The sequence below is a fragment of the Grampus griseus genome (genome assembly GCF_964374135.1).
Source record: "Grampus griseus genome assembly, chromosome: 7".
Classification (NCBI taxonomy): domain Eukaryota; kingdom Metazoa; phylum Chordata; class Mammalia; order Artiodactyla; family Delphinidae; genus Grampus; species Grampus griseus.
Window position 1 is genome coordinate 58,595,955 of NC_139001.1, and position 21,728 is coordinate 58,617,682.

The 21,728-nt window shown below is 42.1% G+C and overlaps 1 long non-coding RNA gene across 1 annotated transcript in view; it reads left to right on the plus strand.

The window, feature by feature from the left end:
- The window catches only part of LOC309825428, a 29,606-nt gene extending 14,033 nt beyond the window's left edge, over window positions 1-15,573 (plus strand). The window contains exon 4 of the long non-coding RNA XR_014297030.1: window positions 15,495-15,573. This is a non-coding gene — a long non-coding RNA (uncharacterized lncRNA). The remainder of the gene's footprint in view (window positions 1-15,494) is intronic.
- The last annotated feature ends 6,155 nt before the right edge of the window (window positions 15,574-21,728 follow it).

Sequence of the window (21,728 nt, forward strand, 5' to 3'; positions counted from 1 at the left end):
AAAAAAAAAAAAAAAAAGTACATGTAACCATTTGCTTAGACCAGTAGCCAATTCCTTTGACCTGGTATCCAAAGATTTTTAAAGGTAATTGTTTGTACAGTGAGGCTTAGCTGAATATTTTCAAAGTATCTCCATATCAGAGTGCCCTGGAGATGAAGAGAGATTGTATGTTTCCCTGCAGTCCTCTGCTTGCTGTAAACACCTCCGTCTCTTGTCTAACTAAGACACAAGTTTGTGCTTGCCTCTTACCCTAGCTCACCAATCAGAGCCCCCAGGTCCTCCTGAGTGAGTCCCCCAGTGTTCATCGTCTGCTGGTCTCACTGTCTCTGGTCCCTCCACCTCCAGTCCCTCCTGCTCACTAGAGCCAGATGAATCCTTCTAAATCATGGCTTTCACCTTATCGGGTCCCCCTTTAGGAATTAATTTTACAACATGCATAGGACTAAATCCAAACTGCTCACACTACAGTTTTCTCCCATCAGATAGTTCCACCTGGCTTAGATGACCTCAGCTCCCTGCCACAGTGAATACTGTGCTCCAGTCTGATCTCTTTGTTCTTCTTTCCCCTTCCACTTTCTCAGTTTCCCTTTCCCAGCCCTTGCTCCCCATACTTGGACCCGTCTCTTTGTCTTTATTTGTACTGTTTCTCATTCATTCATTCTTTAAATAGATATTGAGCATATACCATATATGAAGCAGTATTTTGTGTTCTGGGGATACAAACTCAGCGATTTGGATTATGCTGTCTTCCCTTCTTCCTTAATCCAAGGCAATCCAAACCATACACTGCCCTCAAGCGCCAATTCAAGCTTCACCTTCCTAAAGGTTTCCTGATTCACCCCTCCGGACAATGGTAGGCAGCTGAGTATAATGGTAAAGAGAAAGGGCTTGGGAATCAGATAAATCTGGATTGGAAATTTTTGTCTACCACCCAATATCTATTGACTATTAGGCAAGTTACTCAACCTTTCTAAGCCTCCTATTACCTCATCTATAAAATGGGAATCATAGTCCCTCATGGGTTTGTTGTGAGAGTAAAGAGAGATAGTAGTCAATGGTGATGTTGCTGTTGTCTTTCTCTTCTCTGAAACTTTATAGCAGATGAATTATGCTTGGTCACTTAAGAATGAGTGAATATTACTTGTAGTGTTTTTGTGTTTCATGAAACTCCTTCCTCATTCAGCAGCACTTAACAAGTGCACAGTGAATGTATGTACAGTAAGAGGACACTTGGCTGTCTCATTGCCTCTCTCCTATTACGTCCCCAGTTCCTCAGGGACACTGGCTTCTGGCTGTCCTTCCTATACCACCTCCTTGTCAAGATGAACCCTTTCCGTGGACTGAAAGCCATCAAGATAGAAATGGAGATGCCTCTATTTGATCTGGGGCTAATGGGAGAGGGAAACTTTTACAAACTGAAGGGTGCCTGAATTTCCAACTAGTGTTAAGTGACCATAGCAAAGTATAACCCATGGCTGCAATTTGCTCTGTCAAAGATGGAATTAAAGGTAAATTTGAAGTTTCACAACATAGTTCTCTCTATTATGGGTGCCGCTGTGCATTAAAATTGTCTGTGTGAGGCTCATTGGGATGGGCAGAGATTCAGTCACTGCTAATGCCTTAAGGAAATGGGGTGGTGAGAATTAGGGTCATTCATCCCAACTGGGGCAAGAAAGAGAACCAGGAAATGTGTTTTTCAATCTTGACATCTTGCCAGCTGGAGCTAGAGGGAAATGTTTTTTTGAACTCATCGAGCAGCCTACTCACAAATCACAGAGATAGCTGCGCTCAACAAGAATAGAGAGAATTTTTATGTGGTCTAGTTAAAGATGTGCACCACCCATTCAGAGCTGTGCAGAGCACCCCTCAAGGACCCTTGAAACCAGACCACATCACTGGTAGAAGCCCACTTTAGCAAATGCTGTGATAACTGGTTTTACGCAATGAGGCTATTTACATATATTCTCAGTAAGAGTTTGGACTAGTATAAGAAAAATACAGTATAGCAGGTGTGCCCACCAAATTCTGCATATTTAGCCATCAACTGATAACTAAGATACTATCCAGTAGGTATAAGTAGTCTTAAAAAGAATAAATATTCTAAACGGTTACAAATCAACTTTGCAGTTTTCAAAATAACTTTCGTATGATCTCAACTGATTCTTATGACACCTTTGGGACAAGGGCAGCACAGATAACTATAACCATTTTACAGGTGAAGAAAGAGAGAGATTAAATGATTGTCCAAGGTTACAAAGCCTCTAAGTAGCAGAACTAGGATAAGACTCCTCATGGCCATTATTATTTTTGTTATTATTATCATGCTGATTATTATATTGACTCCCTGATATACTTCTGTGTCTTTTCTGCTCTCTTTCCTATACACAGAGATTTCTGGAATGCACGTGCCCCTGAGCTGCTCTGTCTCCTCTGGGCTGGGGAGTAGGGTGTCCCTGACTGGGTTCTTGGCTTTTACAGGGGCAGATGGGGCTGGAAGCCTGGCCTGGCCCGGCTGGCTGGGTTTCTCATTTTGCCTGGGGCCAGGTCTGAGTGGGATGGTTAGAACTGGAGCCCTTTTTACATTTCATGTTTTTCTGGTTTCTAAAAACAAAACAGGGTAAGAAACCCCTCTAGCAGGAGTGCTCGTTCCAGGCAGGGTGTTCCTGCCAGTCTCCTCCTGTAGGAGGACCTGCCTTTGGGCATTCCTATTCCCTTTCCTTGGTATGTGATCACTCTGATAAGTTTTAAAGATACATCACATTCAGTGTCCAGTCTGACTGTTAGATTAGAATGCAAATACAGTAGGTTACATGGTTTCATTTCATTAAAAAAACACTATTCTTGAAGTTGGGAGGTACACATGTTTACTAATATTATGCTGAAGCTCTAAGAAGGGACCATCCCCCAGCCCCAGAGGAGTCAGCTGGACAGCTTGAGTCTGGAAGGAGTGGTGGTGACCAGCACAGGCTGACACATACTGGTTTGGTGAGGCACAGCTCAGCCTGGCCTCTGGAGGTTCATTATCTGAAAGAGACATCATTCACTCTCATTTGGTCATTGCTTGAACTTCTTTGGAGGAAAAAAAAAACGAAAGAAACACACCCAGAATTTGAAGTAATGGAACTTCATTAAGTTGGAAGCACCAAGGTCGTGTAAATGGGGAGGGTTTTAATTGAACAAGAAAATGTAAACCCCTGCTCCTTCCTAGCTGGAACCCATCTGTGTTGCACATCTGCATTAGTCCTGCTGCCCGTGCTTTTCACGATTGTTTCTGAGGGCAAGGACCTGAGTTTTGGACGCTCACTAATCAGAACCGTGCCAGGGGAAACCCAGAAACATTTAGCAACTCTACCCAGAGAATGCAAATAGTCACCCGCTCCGGTTCAGTCCCCTTCACACAGCCTGGACACGGTTGACTCCAGAGGCTGCAGGGGAAGGCATGGCTTTGAAAGTCTCTTTCATAGCGGGTAAGCTCATGCTTTCCCACATAAACCCTGAGACAGCTGGGGAGAGAGAGATTGGAAGAAAGACAGGGAGAGGCAGGGAGACCTTGTCTGTATAGAAGAAGCCAAGAGCACAACAGCAGCCGTCAACGTGCCAGAGGGAGGCTGGCAGAGAGCCAAGAATCTCTGAGCGAGAGCTGAGCATCAGGGCAGGCCCCTCTCCCAGCACCGTTCCGACCAGGAGAATCAGACGGTGCCCACCAGTTGCCTCAGCAACCGGGGGGGTGGTTGGAAGCCCCGGGGGTTTGTTAGAACTCTGGGCTCCAAGGAGGGGCCTCCTTATTCTTTCCAAACTGTGTGGTGAGCAGCTGGAGGGTCTGAAGTGGCCGTCGTGTTTGGGGGCTTCCGGAGCCACTTTCCCCAGGCCAGCTGAGTCCTGTGACCAGGAGTGGCTGAGTCACGGCAGCAGCTGTGTGTCTCTCCAGCTACGATCTGCATGTAAAATCATACTCGTTATTGTATCCTAACCTTTTCAGCATAGATGTGACTTAATTTTTAAATTGCCCTTTTGCTGGCTGGGGATTGTATTCTCTTCCCAAGTCTCTGCATCACAGTTCCTGAGTCTCCAGCGTCCTCCATAACTTAGTTTTCCCCCTCTCCTACCCAGGCAAGAAAGAAACTGAGAATTATGACTCCTAAAGTATCTCATCCTCCAAGTCCTAAGAGAATCAGACCCTGGGGAGAGGAGGTGACCTCACGTACACCAGCTGTGTGCCGTCACATCCAGGGGGGCCTGGAGGACCACCAAGGCCAGCCTCCCCCCTGCCCTGGCACCTCCTCTCTTTTCAACCCCTTTCTCTTTGAAAACTAAACTGCATTCCCTAGGCTGTGGTACTCTATTTCCTGGCTCCCAGAAATCTTTGGTGTGAGAACAGGCAGAGGAATCTCCTGGGGTGTATTTGGAAGGAAGGGAGTAAGCTCAGGGTTGGATAGCTTCCACGAGCTAAATCTTAACGCTGCTGCACAATGGAATCATCTGGGAGCTGTTAAAAAATTGAGACTCTCAGGCCCAGGCCCAGATTCAGTGCATCAGACTTGCACAAAGTTTTTGTTTGTCTGTTTTCTGTTTTGTTTTTTGTTTGACAAAGGTACTTTTTGTAACCATTCCCAGGTGATTCTGAGATGCAACCAGGGTTGAGAACCACTGATGTAAAGGTGAATAGCCTGGGCATGAACACAGTCAAGGTTCCTGTGTGCTACATAATGGGTACAAACCTTATTTGTCTGCAGGAAGTCCCTCAGTCTGGGCCAGTCAGGCAGCTGTACTTGCTGGTGAAGACCTCTTTCTTTCTCTCTTTATCTACCAGATACCTCCTCTAACTTGTTCTAAGCTTGAGGGAGGTGGTCCTGGGTAAAAAGAACCCAGTTCTGTGGCACCATTATAGTAAGGGAGCTTTCGGAAAGTTAGCAGAGGAGGAATACAACTTCAGACCACTGAGGGGAGAGGGGATGGTTTGCTGATTTTTTCTTTACATCTAAAATAAAACCCAGAGGAGGGGTGGGCAAAGACAGAAGGAGGGAAGAAGCAGAAGTGAAACAGAAGATAGAGTCATGAACGAAAATGAGAGAATCCAGGAAGATTACCACCCCTACCCCTCACCCGCCCCCATACCTGTTCTTAGAGAATCTGAGAAGGTGGGGCTTTTGACTCTAATAATTAAAATTGCAAATGGCCTTCCTTGAAATCTGTCCTAAAATTCTGAATAGCTTTAGCTCTGGCAGCTGCCTTGGGACAGTTATTTCAGTGTCCCAGAGGAAAGATATTTTGGGGTTTAGTCCTTGCCAGAAATAAGAAGCCAAGGGAAAAGGAGAAACATTACAGAATTTCCAAAAATATTTTGATAGCAATGCAAAACTTTGTGGAGGCTTAAAGAAAAGTTAGAGTACACTCATTTCAAGAATGCCTACTGGCTTTGTATTTTGGCTAGTAGATTAATTATGTTATCCTATGTTGTCATCTGGGGAAGGGCAAGTTCACAGATACACATGTGGGAGTGTGTAAACGTGTGTATGCCATATGCCTGTGTACACTTATTTATACATTTTTCTGTTATGATTTGTGTATATGAAATAGATAAGTTCTATTTAAGTTTTAAAATAACATATAAAATAACTTTTCCTATTTGGAAAAGTGAGGGAGGTGACATCAAGTTCTAAGTCTGGCAGGAAAATGAAATAGGGAAGGCTTCAGTTAGTGATGTAAAGTTGGACTACACATCTCAAGAAACCAAATATGACCTACCTACCTATGGTCCTCAGGGCAGATGTGGGCCAGTGCTGCCTGGGCCATATGTGGGGACCTTTGGTGGGCCTGCTGGGAAGTAATGTGCTCCAAATAAAACTCGATGTTTTCCTCCTCCAGCCCTCTTCCCTCTACCTACTCCTGCTTCTCCTGCATTGCCTAAGCAAAGTCACTTCTTTCCAGTGCATCCCGGTGTTAGTGGTTAAAGGATTTTGTTCCTTCCCAGTGGCGCAGCAGTAAGGCTATTTTGTGGGTTCTTATTTTTAATGGGTTTAAACTATTAGTTGTTCTGTAGTATTTTATTTCTTATAATGTGCTCATTTTCTCTACAAGTATCCAAGGGCTGTGTTGCACAGGGTGCAATTTTAAAAATAAAATAATTATGCCCTGGAGGTTGGCAGATTTGGGCTTAAGAATTATTGCATTGTAAGGGCATCCCTCAGTTATGTGCAGGCTCATAAATATCTGCCCATCAGTCGGCTTGTCTGGGCAGCCAGATCTGTAGAATCAGTTTGCGATCAAAAGTACTAAAAATGTCAAAGCTTTGTTTATCTCAGTAAAGAAAGTCTTCATGCAATTTGGGAGCAAGTAACAAACGTTTCTATGGTGTAAAATGAAAGTAGAGGATCTGATGAGACAAGATTTTCCTGCAGTCAAAAGTGTGAGCCCTTTTGTTTTTGTTTTTTAAAATATTTATTTATTTGGTTGCATGGGGTGTTAGTTGCAGCAGGCGGGCTCCTTTGTTGCGCCTTGCTGGCTCCTTAGTTGCGGCATGTGGGCTCCTTAGTTGCGGCAGGCGGGCTACTTAGTTGCAGCTCCAGGGCTCCTTAGTTGTGGCTCGCTGGCTCCTTAGTTGCAAGCACATGGGCCCCTTAGTTGTGGCAGGCGGGCTCCTTAGTTGCGGCATGCAAACTATTAGTTGTGGCATGCATGTGGGATCTAGTTCCCCGACCAGGGATCGAACCTGGGCCCCCTGTGTTGGGAACGCAGAGTCTTATCCGCTGCGCCACCAGGGAAGTCCCGTGTGAGCCCTTTTGAAGGATGGGCAGCTAATACTGATTCTTACTCTGCTCCAGCACTCAGCAATTGAGTAAATAATATCTTATCTGCTCCCTGAAGTGTATATTAGAAAATTCACCCCAGTGGCTCTTTTTTTAAAAAACTTTTCCTGACAAGGGAAAGAAATTGTATTTTTCATTTAAAAGAGAAAGAAAAGTAATTTTTATTCATATGATTATACCTGTAGGAATTTGTTTTGTTTCTTTGAATTTTAAAATTTTGATGTTGGTAACATGCAACCATCGCCCCTGCCCCCACCCCCAAACAGAGTGTCAAGTTCATATTGTTGCTAAATTTAAGATTGAGTTTAATTAGGAAAATTTTCAAGTTGAACGTTAATTGACAATGATAATTAAAATCTTATAGTTCTTTACAGTTTATAAAAAGCATTCATATGCTTGCTCATTTAATTTTTGCAACATAGAGAGTAAGATGAGGCAGGTTTTACTCTCTCTACTTTATGGCTGGAGAGGTCAAGTCTCAGGAAAGTTAAGGATCTTGTCCCAAGTCATAAAGCTGGCACATGAGGAATGTAAGTCTTCTGATCCCAACCCCATGCTCTTCTTTAACTGCTAACTGATTAATATGGTAAGGACTGTTAAAAACTAATGAATTATGTATATGTGCCTTGAATCATATGGTTTCTTATTAAAGTTTTAAATTTTGTGAGGGTTCTTTAAAAGAAAATCTCAGCAGGTGGGCAAGCCCAAGCTTCCTATGGCTTCAGCTCCCTCTGTCCCATGGTCAGGTTTGTTGGCTCAAGCAACTGTTTTTCCTCATCCCAATATTGAATGAGATCTAGAAATATTCTCTTTCCTCTTAGCGGAGTCCAGCCCAGCTGTGACAACATTGGACCCTTTCAAAATTGGCTCACCCTAGTAAACTGAGAAAACAATTGTAAAAACACATACATGGATTAGTTTATGGAACACAGGTTTTTAAATTCTAACTTACCTACAGTCTGGCCAATAGCTGCATTAGCTTTCAGGACAGACCCCCAACTCCAGGTCCTGGGCCTTGCTTTCATCCTGTCTGGGGTGCTGGAGAGGATGTGATGCCAAGGTACTCAAACACGTAAGCTAGGGTGGATTTCAGGTCTAACAAAATAGTCAGTCCTCCCTAGTATTATTCTTCAAGTGTGAGCTGTCTCTGAGTCTGTTCTGCTCCACCTCTGTTCTATAGTCACTTTTGGCTCTTTTGGCCTGTTTGATCCCAAGAATTATGTTATTTATCATATGATAGAAAAGCACTAGACTGGGAGGAAGGGGCCAAGGGATAAGACCAGGTCCCCGTGTGTGACACTGGCAAGTCACTTTGCCTTTCTGGGTCTCAGTTTCCACATCTGAGAAGTATGTGGGTTAGACTGGATATCTGTCGTATTTTCCCCAACCTTTGTCCTGGAAGTCTCTCTCAGTCATCACAGATTTCCACTGGTCAGCCTGAGGTGGTGAGGAAAACGGCATGTTTAAATGTGCATATGGGAGAGGGTCAAGTTGCACCTGGGACCCAGAAATGTAGAGACCCTGCTTCTCTAAAGACTTAGGGAGCTGAATACAAACTCATTTGGGGTCCAGAGATGCAAATGACAGAGATAAGCAAGATAATGACCCCTAGACCTAGAGAAGATGCAAAACTACTGCAAGGATTGACAGATGATGCCCAGATAGGACTCTTTGCTGCTGGGATGTAAACTTCACAAGGGCAGGGATTTTCGTTCTGTTTAATGATGGATCTCATACCTAGGCACTCAATATATGCTATTGAATGACAAATGAATACTTTAAACTTGTGATAAGCTAAATAAGCAATGTGAGAGTATCTAATTTATCGAAATGCATTCACCCCAAAATACCCCCTGTGCCCTAGGGCCGATCTCTGGATAATTCTGAATCACTAGCTAAGCTACTATTCATGTAGCCACTAATTGGCTTGGCCTTTCCTCCTTCTACTTGCACTTTCTCTGGTGTGACCCTTGCCTGTGGAATGGTTGGTCTGACATTTATGGCTCTGCCCATCATCAGTTAATAAACTTCCCCAGAATAATCATACTGTATCAATTCAGTCATTAAGCTGAAATGGTTAGCAAGATCACACAATCCTCCAGACTTTGATTGTGGAGAACTAAGGGTATGGTAACGTGTGGGTGGATATGTAAGTAAGTAAATATTAAACTGAGACCAAGAGGAGAAAAAGAGGAGAGAGCTGCCCTGTCTTTGCGCGTGCCTCTCTCTGATACTCAGGGATGTGCTCAGAGCAGTTGAAAAATTCTCCGCTTGGCTTGTGTTCCACTCTGAAAACAGATTTAACTTCGTAAAACAATTTCATTAACATCATTGCACATATAATAATGGCAGTCAGGGTTTTTTGAACACAAGAAAAGCCCGACACAAATAGGGAACAATCCAAATAGGGTAACAGGGCTAGGAAAAACCTGGCAGCTCTTGCAAAACCTGCATGGAGCCAGGGCCAAAGCTCTGAACTGCTGTCCAGCCACACCTCCTCTGAGGCAGGGCTGTTTCTGGTTCACACTCTTCTTCCTCAGGCAGGTTCAGGCTGTTCTCTTTGGTTTATCTCCTCTTTATAATTCAGTTCCACAACCTGATGAGTTTGCTCTTCTGCTTAGTTCCTGTTAAGAGTTGCTTTTTTCTTTTTTTACCAACCTCTGTTCCATCTGAGTCTGTGTCTTCTTATGAAAGATTTCCTCTTGGGTGTGTTGGCCAAAGCACTGAACTCATTGGTTAGCCCCGTGTGTTCCTCCCAAGAGGCATGTGGGTTTACCTAGTTTGAGTTATACATGATCCTTGCCCTCTAAGCAATTTGCAACCAAGTAAACAGATAAAGCAGGTAAAAATTGGATAAGGTGTAAAGAAGTAAATCAATTAACTACGACAATATAAATTACAAGGAATACGTTCAAGATGCATAATTTACAAGAAAATAGGTTAGTTGCTTTTAGTAGAGAGAGTAAAAAAGTCTGGCAGATAGGATGGATTTGTGATCTGTTCACTCCCTCATCCAGCAATAACTAAGTAAATATGCTGTGTTGGACACGGTAACAGAAAGAAGATGGATAAGACATGATGCCTACTCTCAAAGGTTATAGTTTGTAGAAGAGACATGACGTGTGCACGTGCCTATCTGAAATACAAGGGGGAACGTGTTCAGTGTTTCGAGAGGTACACCAACAAGGCTCAGGCAAGGGAGCAACACTTTTTGGCTGGGGAGGAGGTGCGGGTATTTGAGGTGGGCTTGAAGCATAGGTGGGATTTCATATTTTCAATGTTTCACCAGGTCACTGATGCCTCAAGGTAAAAATAAGTCACGGTAACTGAAAAAAACAGTATTTTTCTGGCTTTGGTCCAAATCTACTATAGTGGTGTTCTAAACCTTACCCAGTCTGCCTGCCCCAGTATTCTTTGGCACTTGCCAGTTCTTAACCATTTGAGAATCATATCCTCTTTTCAGCATCTGTGCAACTCATAGAACCTATTTCCAGAGAAATAAACATACATACCCAGTTAGTTGCATGCAGTTTTCAAGAGTTCATGGACACTTGCAGCCTATTCTTGGACTCCCAGGAGTCCATGGTCTCCAGTTTAAGAATTCCTGATGCAGGGCTTCCCTGGTGGCGCAGTGGTTGAGAGTCCGCCTGCCGATGCAGGGGACACGGGTTCATGCCCCGGTCCGGGAGGATCCCACATGCCGCGGAGCGGCTGGGCCCATGAGCCATGGCCGCTGAGCCTGTGCGTCTGGAGCCTGTGCTCCGCAGCGGGAGAGGCCACAACAGTGAGAGGCCCGCGTACCGCAAAAAAAAAAAAAGAATTCCTGATGCAGACAGTCCCTTAAGTGTGGAAGCCATCAGTGTTCAGAGCTACGCAGCCGGGTCCTGCTGTCAATGCATTGGGAGCTGTCACATACGGAAGCCACGCTGTATTCTCTGGGGTCCTCAGTGCTCCTGGTGCAGGCTGACCTGTGTAACTCCGAGGGCCAATTTTGGTTCCAAAGCAGTGCTCCTTGCTAGTGTGCACCCATGTGTACACACGCACACGCTCACACACACACTATCAGAATGGGGAATGCATTTGTGCAGGGTGTACACATTTTTAAAAGTTTCCCTGGTGATTCTGATACCTGTGATGTGTCCCTCCACGCTCACTGCCTTAGGATGCTATTATCTGTGAGCCTCCTGCATCCCTTGTGCTGAGAAACTCCTGCCTGGCAAGTGCACCAGACATGCCTAGACAGATCTGAATCCTGGCTCTGAGCCCAGCTTAGGCTCAAGCTGGGACATCCCTCCACTCCCCTTCCATGCTGAATTAATATTGCAGCTGGATGGCAAAATAAGGTCATCAACAAGGAAACTCTAGAAAGCAGGCAGTTTACAAGTGTTAAAATATTTATCACAACTTCCTTGAACAGGAGCTGGGCTGGAACCTTTTAGAATCAGGGATGTGACTGGGGTTGTTGGCTGAATGTTGAGCTGTTCTGATCTGCAGCTTCAGAATTAGACTGGCTCCTGGGAGTAGTGAGTAGGTTGGGGTGAAAACCACATCCCCTTTCCTATTTTTAATACCTCTGAACATCAGTGTGGTATCTCCCTCAGGACCAAGGCTGGATTACCTGATGGGCAGAGTAAGCATGTGCGTCAGGCACCAGCAGTGCCCTGTCCCAGTTCCTACTCCCACTTTATTCAAAGCTACATGGGCTGTTGTCCCCATCAGGATCCCCTTCTCAACTGGAAAGGGCAAATCAAGCAGAATTTTACTCTGGGGGTATAATGGTACCTCTTTATTCTGGAGAGCAATCTGTATCTCTGAAGACTTGAGGACAAACACCTAGTTCATATACTCCAGTACTTCCCAGGAATTTCTACGTTTCTAACAGTTACTCACAAACACCCACTCTATCTGGGTATTGGGTCAGGCACTTCAGAAAGGAACCATTGGCTTCCCTGGTGGCGCAGTGGTTGAGAGTCCGCCTGCCGATGCAGGGGACACGGGTTCGTGCCCCGCTCCGGGAAGATCCCACATGCCATGGAGCGGCTGGGCCCGTGAGCCATGGCCGCTGAGCCTGCATGTCTGGAGCCTGTGCTCCGCAACGGGAGAGGCCACAACAGTGAGAGGCCCGCGTACCACCAAAAAAAAAAAAAAAGAAAGAAAGGAACCATTTATGGTGAGTTTGTGGTAGGGAGATATTCTGGGGAATGTGTGAGGAGGAGGCCTTCCTGAGACCCCTTGATTCACAACACAAAAGCGACTATGTCTACTGTCCTGTGAACCAGGTCTTCTTCTTGCCTTATGTTTTTCTTTTCTATTTGTTTTTTCTTGGCTGAAATTTAATGTAAAACTTTTGCTGTCTTAAATGTTTTCATTAAAAAAAAAAGGGAGGGGGAGAAGAAGGCTTTTAAATCTTTCCGGTTCTTTCTAATAACTTTCAGTTCTGACATTTGCCTTGAAATTGCCATGACTTTAGGCAAGAGGAAGGGGAAGCAGGAAGAGAACTCCTGGCCTCCCTGAGCCTGGCTTCGAAGCCCAGGCTCTCCTCCCTGTGCAGAAGGAGCCAGGAGCCCCCGGGAAGGACTTGAAGGCGGGGGTGCTCACAAACAGTGGGCTGGGAAGCCTTACTCTGCACAACAGTAAAGCTGCTAAAACAGATGATTTTGAGGTTTGGGAGCTGATTTGTCTTAAGAGGTGGGCTTTTTTTTTTTAATTTTATTTTAACTGAGAGTTACTACTATCTTTGGAATTTATTTCCTTGGAGGTTGGTGGCAGCCTGAATTTGGCAGTGTTCAGGGCAGTGTGCTTTTGAATTTGCTTTCATTTCTTTTTTGTTTCTTTTTTTCCTCTCCTAAAGCTTGGGGTTGTGAGGACTCAGGGCATTGCTTCATTAGGAAAGGGAACATGTCAACCTTTGCTGAAACTGCTGTGCTACAGGATGCCTTAGACTCGCATGATGTGCCCTGAATAGGGACAGGCAGGATTCAGGACTGAGCTCAATATTAAAACCAAAACAAAACCAAACCCAAACCCAAAAACAGCTATCAAAGGCAGAAAACAAATGAGAACATTTCACACCTCTGAATTTCAAAATTAAAAGACAAGTTAAAGACTGGGAAAAGTGTGTTTGAAACATATGTAAGAGAAGTTTAATGTCATTTGAAAGTGCACCTTCAGGACTTCCCTGATGGTCCAGTGGTTAGGACTCTGCGCTTCCACTGAAGGGGGCACGGGTTCGATCCCTGGTCGGGGAGCTAAGATCCTGCATGCTGCGTGGTGTGGCCCCCACCGCCCAAAAAGTGCACTTTCAAATCAAGAAGAAAATGGCGAATACCTCAACAAAGGGTATAATAATATAATAATGCACAGTATAAGAAATACAAATGGTACTAACTATATAAAAATGCTCACCCTCGCTAGTAATCAAAGAATTTCAACTTAAACAAAAAGCCATGTTTTTGATTATCAAATTGGCAAAGATTAAAAATAAAAATAGAAACTGAGGTGGTGAGTATGTGAGAAATGGGTACTTACTTTTATAAGTAGCTAGTGAGTGTATAAATTGGAGGGCAATTTGGCAGTGCATATCAGAAACCTTAAAATTGTGTGTACCCTTTGATACAGCAAATCCAATTAAAGGAATTTAACTTTAGGGAACTCCCTGTCAGTCCAGTGATTAGGATTCTGTGCTTCCACGAGTTAGATCCCTGGTCAGGGAACTAAGATCCCACAAGCTGCATGGCGCAGCCAAAAAAGAAAAGGAATTTAACTTTAAGGAATTATCATGGATCTGTGTAACTATTTAGCTACAAGGCTGTTAAATAATATACCTATACTATGAAATACGCAGGTATTAAAATGATGTCATAGGTATTTAATTATATAAAAGGATATTCATAATATGTCAAATTTTAAAAGTTAATTAAAATTAGCATATAACGGGACTTACCTGATGGTGCAGTTGTTAAGAATCCGCCTGCCAATGCAGGGGACACGGGTTCGAGCCCCGGTCCGGGAAGATCCACATGCCGCAGAGCAACTAAGCCCGTGCGCCACAACTACTGAGCCTGCACTCTAGAGTCTGTGGGCCACAACTACTGAGCCCACATGCCACAACTACTGAAGCACACGCACCTAGAGCCTGTGCTACACAACAAGAGAAGTCACTGCAATGACAAGTCCGTGCACCGCAATGAAGAGTAGCCCCCGCTCACTGCAACTACAGAGAGCCCGCACGAAGCAACGAAGACCCAACACAGCGAAAAATAAATAAATAAATAATTTAAAAAATTAGCATATAACAGTATAATCCAATTTTTACAAAAGAAAATCTGATGGATAGAGAAAAAGACTAAAAGGATGGAAAAGAAAGTTAACAGTTAAAACCAGTGGTTTTTCTAGGGTAGTGGAATTGCATTTAATTTTTCTTCATTTTCATCATCTCTGTTTTATAAATTTTCTACAGAGAATATATTTTCTTTTCATAAATAGAAAAATAAACCTTCATAGCATTATATATTTAGCCAAATGGTGGTATATTTTTATCCCCTGAGGATGGTGCCAGTGGAAGAAGCCTTATGGCTTCAAAGGTAACTTGGGCAATGAGCTCTATCATTTTCAAATTTTAAATAAGAATTTTTTGAATTTGAAGCAATTTGATTTTGCTCTTTGTGGAATAGTAATGTGAGGACTCTCTCTAGAATTAAAAATTCACTCTGACTCTTAGACAAGTGATTTAATCCCCTTTTAAAATTAAAATGATGTTCTGAGGAAATTAAAGTCCACAAGGACTAACGTAACCATGAAAATAAGCACTGACATTTGCAGAGTTTAAAAATAAATTAGGGCCCCAAAGCCCATTACACCAGTCTAAACATGAGAAAAACATCAGACAAACCCAAATTGAGAGTGGCATTCTACAAAATACAATTGCTCCTCAAAAGAGTCCAGGTTGTGAGAAGCAAGGAAAGACTGAGAAACTGTCACAGGTCAGAGGACACGAAGACAGGACAACTAAACACAACGTGGTATCCTGAGTTAGATCCAGGAACAGAAGAACATTAGTGGAAAAACAGGTGAAATCCAAATAAAGTCTGGAGTTTAGTTGGTAGTAACTCACCAATGCTGGTTTCTTAGTTTTGACGAATGTACCAGGGTAATATAAAATGTTAACATTGTACGGTGACTAACCATCCTGGTTTGCCTGGGAGAGGGACTTTCTACATATGAAATATACACTACTCATCTTTTTATTATCTTGCCGTTTGTGTTTTCAGAGATACTTGTTTGCAGGTGGCCTTTTAAATGTATTCACTTTTAGTATACATTAAATAGACTTCTAAAAGTTTTTACTTCTTTCATTCCATTGCTTTATCCATGGATTTTACTTACTTTTGAAATATTCATTTCTAAGCCTTTGTTCATATGCTTTCATCTCTCAAAAAAGTTTCCATGATTGGTTGAACCCCTTTATGCACAGGTCCCTATACTGTTCTTATAGAGTCTTTCACTCCAGTATTCTACTAGATTTTTAAAAGTGAAGATTCTAGTTACTTTTTTTCTTCCCATTTAAAAAAATCAAGGTAAAATTTACATACAATAAGACATCCTTTTCAGGCACAATTCTATGGATTTTGGACTATACTAGATTTTTTACAATTGTAATTCAAATATTCTCTTCTTGATTCTTAATAGATGTTTGAATTCATCAATCAAGATAAAGATGACTTGAAATACTTATGGACTATGTCTATACCAGTTATAATAAATACAAACTTCATTAAATTATTGTTCATTTCCTAAATATTCCTTTTCTCCTGAAGATTCAGAATTATTAAGTTTAAATTTCATGGAGGACAAGACATTGGTAAATTCTGCAGGAAATCAATGATTGAAAGTATCAGAAAGTTATGATTTAATTTAAAAAGTCAACATGAATTCACATCTTATCTGCCTCAGTTATGTGAAATAACCTCTGGGTCTAACAACAAATATCAGCTGAGGGAAGCCATGAACCAATTACTTGGGATAAAGCACCATGAAAAGAATACTATACAAACAACTAATCTGGAAGTTAGAGAAGTAAGGTGTGAGGATGAACTACTTAAGTAGATTAAACATTGACTTTGATATCAAAGTGTGGAATAGTTTGGAATGGATGGATTACAAAGCTCTAGGGATCAATATTAGGACCAATTTTACTCATTTTATATGTCAATGACTTAGAAGAAGGAACATGCAGTTTTGTATGTTATACAAAATGAGAGGCAGGGACAGTCAATACAAAGAAGGAATGAAAAGACTTGAGTAGACTAGGAACAGAAGCAGATAAGTGGCTTACTCAATTCAAGGTGGAGGAAATATGAAGAAGAAAGATCATCTCATAGTAACACGAAATCACAATGTTCAAAATAGAGTAAAAGAATGAAAACTCATTAGGTGAGTAAATAAGCATGCTAGAAATAAAATAATTCAAATGCTATGAGTAAGAAAGGAATATTAACTATAGAGTTTAAATATTAATATTCTAAGTAAAAACATTAAGTGTATTTTTAATGTAGTAGACTAAAATAATAACTCACTGGAATATATATAATTAGAGCAAATAATTATGCTTTGGGAATTCCCTGGCGGTCCAGTGGTTAGGACTCCGAGCTTTCACTGCCAAGGACCCAGGTTCAATCCCTGGTCAGGGAACTAAGATCCCACAAGACACGTGGTGCAGCCCAAAAAAAGAAAATAGTGACATTTGCTGTCAGGGATGAGAGAACACTTGTATTCTGGGTAGTCTATCAATACCAGAAGTATCTTATTAGGTGGTAGAGTCACCTAATTTATTATTTATTATGCTTTATAATTTACATATATATTGCACATATTTTATATATATCAAACGGTATATAATAAAGACATTTAAAGATTTCCTTACAAGTTTGTGATGATTTGTTCAGCTGGTGAATGCTAGTTTTGTGGCCCCTTTACAATCAGCAGGTCATATCACTAGCAGTTTCTCCATGAAATAAGATGTCTGAGACTTTCATCTTAACAGAATACAAATTCGTGGTGTATTGAAATCAATGAACCATTTAATAGATGTTTGTTCATTATTTTCTCTTTGCTCAACAAATAGAATTGTTTCCTGAACTTATATCAAACATGTCTCTTTTGATAAAGCGTAAAAATCTAACATTTTCTTTTAATATTTGAAATTCAAATAAGTTAATGTCATAGCTTTAAAAAAAAAGTCCCAGTGGGACAAATGAAGAGTTGTTTTCTTTTCAAATCATACTCCTCTCCTTCCTTGAGAATCACCACTTACAAGTCACAGAAAAAGGGTGAGACATCATGCTGGGGCACAAAACATGTAGGATTGAAACAGTGGTGACAACGTGGTCATGAATTAAGCGTAATATTAAGGGTACATACTCTTTGTGTCTTGGAAAATTAAAAGCAAGGGAATTACTAATTGCTGGAAGTAATGGCTTTATGGAAGAGGTTAAGACTTGAACTGAGGCTTAAAAGCTTGTTTGAATTTGCAAGAGCACAGGGGAGAGGGCAGGACAAACCTGGTGGTAGAGTGAGTAAAGGTTCAGGGGTAGGAGTGATTACACACATAGGGCAGTGAGGGGTTTGTATGCATTAGATCATGAGAATCACTAACATTTTTTTGTTTTTTTGCGGTACGTGGGCTTCTCACTGTTGCGGCCTCTCCCGTTGAGGAGCACAGGCTCCGGACGCGAAGGCTCAGTGGCCATGGCTCACGGGCCCAGCCGCTCCGCGGCATGTGGTATCTTCCCGGACCGGGGCACGAACCCGTGTCCCCTGCATTGGCAGGCGGACTCTCAACCACTGCGCCACCAGGGAAGCCCTCACTAACATTTTTGAGGCAATGGAAGGTTAATTTGGTGGCAGATGCAGAAAAGAAGGGCGCAGGAAAGTCTGGAGTACCATCTAGAGCTACAGAATTCCAGACAGGGCAAAGCACCCTTTGATCTCTTTCAGAAGGAGCTGTCTAACCCTCAGTGATTTCTGAATTTGGAAGATACTCCTTTAGCAATGTATGTAGTGGACTTTAGACTTTGTTATTTCTCTTCTGTTTTATCTGGATTTGTGTATGTTTATCTTTTGTCTCTTTTTTTTTTTATCTTTTTTTTAATCTTTTTTTTTTTTTTTTATCTTTTGTCTCTTAAATGGATTATCTGCTTCTTGGCAGTAGAGACCAAGCAGTATCTTATGGAATAGGGTTCAATAAATTTTGTGGTTTCAGAGGGTAGCTGAGAGAGATTCTGCAGGAAAACTTGTTAGCACCTCGTAACTGGCTGCCAGTGAGAGAAGAAAGAGAGAAATGTGTCAAAGGCAATTTCATGTATGGGCATCTGAGAAAACGAGAACCTTGCTGTCAGAGATAGGAAAGTCACAAGGGAGAGGGGAGCTGGTTCTGTAGAAAGTTATCAGTTTAGCTTTGAACATTCTGAGTTTGAGGTGAAAGTGAGACATTCCAGAGGAATTTACAGTGCTTGAGGTTATGGAACTGGAACTCAGATGACAGGAGACAATTACAGAGATTTGGGATTGAATTTAGAGATGGCTAAAGTTGCAGGAATGGTCGAGCTTCCAGGGGATGAGCTTGTAAAGAAAAGCTCAGGGAATCAAAACCTGAGTCTGGAGTAATGTTCATCATTTAGGAGCTGGAAGGAGGGAAAGAAACACTAAACCTGCACTGTCCAGTATGGTGGTCACTAGCCACATGTGGCCATCTAAATTTAAATTAATTAAAATTAAATACAATTAAAAACTCAGTTCCTGGGTCACAATAGCCACATTTCAAATGCTCACTAGCCACGTGTGATTAGTGGCTACTGTAATGGACAGTGCAAACAAAATGTTCCCCTCATCATAGTTTTATTGGACAGCATTGCAAAGATATAGAGAAATACTCATTTGAGAGAAAACCAGAAAGCCGATGACCTTTCAAGGGAGGAGAAAGTTTAAGGACGAAATGTTTACAGTGTCAAATGCCGAAAAAGAATGAAAATCTGCGTAGGGACAATCCATGGATTTGGCAATAAGGAAGTCATTGGAGACCTTTAAGAGCAATTTCAGGTAGCATGGTAGGGACAGAAACTGATGTAGCATTGCATTAGTAAGGCAGTAGGTAGAGAGCAAGTTATTGAGACCTTGGGCAAGCAAAGGAAAGAAAGAAGACAAAAATTAAAGAAAACTGCAGAGTCACATGGAGGGGTTTTAAAGATGGGGGACTTGTTCATGTTTGGAGAATGGACAGAGGCGTATGAAGATGTTAAGGGCTTTGTCTGGGGAAAACTCCTGGTTTCTCTTTTTACTGTCACAGTCATAATCCTCAGAACGCTTCACTTCTAGTCACCAAATGTGTGTTTTCTTAAAAAAACTTATATATTTATTTATTTATTGGCTGTGTCGGGTCTTAGTTGCAGCACGCAGGATCTTCGTTGAGGCATGTGGGATCTTTCGTCGCAGTGTGTGGGCTCCTTGTTGCAGCACTTGGGCTTCTCTCTAGTTGTGGCCTTTGGGTTTTTCTCTTCTCTAGTTGTGGTGCACGGGCTCCAGGGTGCGTGGGCTCTGTAGTTGTGGTGCGTGGGTTCCAGAGCACGTGGGCTCTGTAGTTTGCGGCACACAGCCTCTCTAGCTGAGGTGCGCGAGCTCAGTAGTTGTGGTGCACCGGCTTAGTTGCCTCTTGGCATGTGGGATCTTGATTCCCTGACCAGGGATCGAACCTGCATCCCCTGCATTGGAAGGCGGATTCTTTACCACTGGACTACCAGGGAAGTCCCCAGATGTGTGTTTTTAATCCCGCACTAACCAGCTCTCCAACATCAGCTGATGTCCTACAATTCAGTTCTGACACTGTCTGGAATTAGGGTCAGATCTCACATGTTAAAGGCTCAGCCCCACAAGCCTGTCCCCACTTCAGACACCAGTTGCAAGTCTTAGATTGTTTCCAGTACTTCTGACTGACCAGCGATAAGTTGGGGTCCCTACAACATCATATTTGGGTTTGATGATTTGCTTGAATGTCCCACAGAACTCAGGAAGACACATTTACCCTAAGGGATATAGATGAGCAGACATGAAAAATACGTATGGTGAGGTTTGGGGAAGGGGTTAGGAGCTTCCATGCCCTTTCCTGGCATGCCACCTTCCTAGCATCTAGCAATCTGGAAGCTCTCTGAACTCCATACTTCAGGGATTTTTATGGAGGCGTCATCACATAGGCACGACCGATTATTGACTCATTTTCCAACCCCTCTCCAGAGGATAGGGGGTGGGGCTGAAAGTTCCAAGTTTCTAATCGTGGCTTGGTCTTTATAGTAATTGGCCCCCATCCAGGAGCCCACTTGAAGTCAGCTCATTAGAACAAAAGATACTCCTATCATCCAGGAAATTCCAAGGGATTTAGGAGCTCTGTGTCAAGATCCAGGGTCAAAGCCAAATATTTGAACAAAAGATCCTCCTAGTGCTACTATCACTTAGGAAATCACAAGAGTGACAGGAGCTGTGTGCCAGGAACAGGGCTGGGGGTGTGGGGAGGGGGCAGAGAGCAATACATGTATTTTCTGTTATTTCACAGGCACCCAAATCCCTGCCCTGCATTTGCTTCTCTTTTTAGCTATGAGTTCAAGTTTACAATAGTCTGTAAACTTGGATAGCTCATGAATATCCTGCTAGCACCTCCAACTCAACACATCTAAAATCAAACTCATGATTGTCTGTCCCATACCCATTCCATTTTTTATATTCTTTATTCCCAGCTCATCTTTCCAGTTACTAAAGCTGGAAAACTTAGTCATATGTGAATCATTCTCTCCCTCCCCTCCACTCCTTCAGTCAGTCAGCTGCCTGGGCATGCTTATTTTTAATACCTCTGCCATAGACTCATGTATTAATTTATACTTTTTGTTTGTTTGTTTAAAATAATGATTATGAAATATTTCAGGCAAACAGGGCAGTAATAGAGAAAAATATCATAAGGATAGTATACTCAGCCTAGCTTAAGAAAAACTTGAAATATGAAATCCGTTCAGATCCCATCCTTCTCTCCATACCAAGGGTAATCAACATTTAAAATTTAGTATTTATCATTCCCATTCAAGATTTATAGTTTTACTCCACATGTATCCATATATAGTATAGAATATAAGTTGGTATGTTTTTAAACTTTATATAAATGCTGGTATATTGTTTATTCTACTATAACTTTTTTTCACTCACTATTGTTTTTGAGATTTATCCATGATGAATCATCTTTCATTTATTTTAAATGTTATTTAATGAATATACCATAATTTATTAACCATTGTGCATTTTACTGTATATAATGTGTATATATATATATATGTACACCCATATTTCTATATATAATAAATATATGTGTGTGTATAATTGCTTTTATTTTTTTACTCGACTCTAGAGTTGAAATGGAGTGATGACATGGTGCAGCATTTCAGCCATTTTTTGGGTAATTGGAAAAATTCTATTCCTCAAGGCAGGTAAAAACTCTTTTCAATATTTTCTACAGTTCTATCCAGCTTGCTCTCTGCCACCTCATTCTTTATTTTTTCCTCTTTCTCTTACCTCATCTAACTAGGCCTTGGGCATTGTTGGCTCTTTTTGAGAATAGTTGGTAGATCTGTCTGGCTTATAGAATTAAAGGATAGAAAAATGGAATTCCCTGGCAGTCCAGTGGTTAGGACTCGGCACCTCGGCCGTGGCCCGGGGTTTGATCCCTGGTCAGGGAACTAAGATCCCACAAGCCACACCGTGTGGCCAAAAACAAACAAACAAAAACAAAAAATTCCATTATAAGATAGAGATTTAATCACGAAATAAATTTGAATACACTTCACGTTGAAGGTTATTGTTCATCATTGAGAGACACCACAACTTAATGGC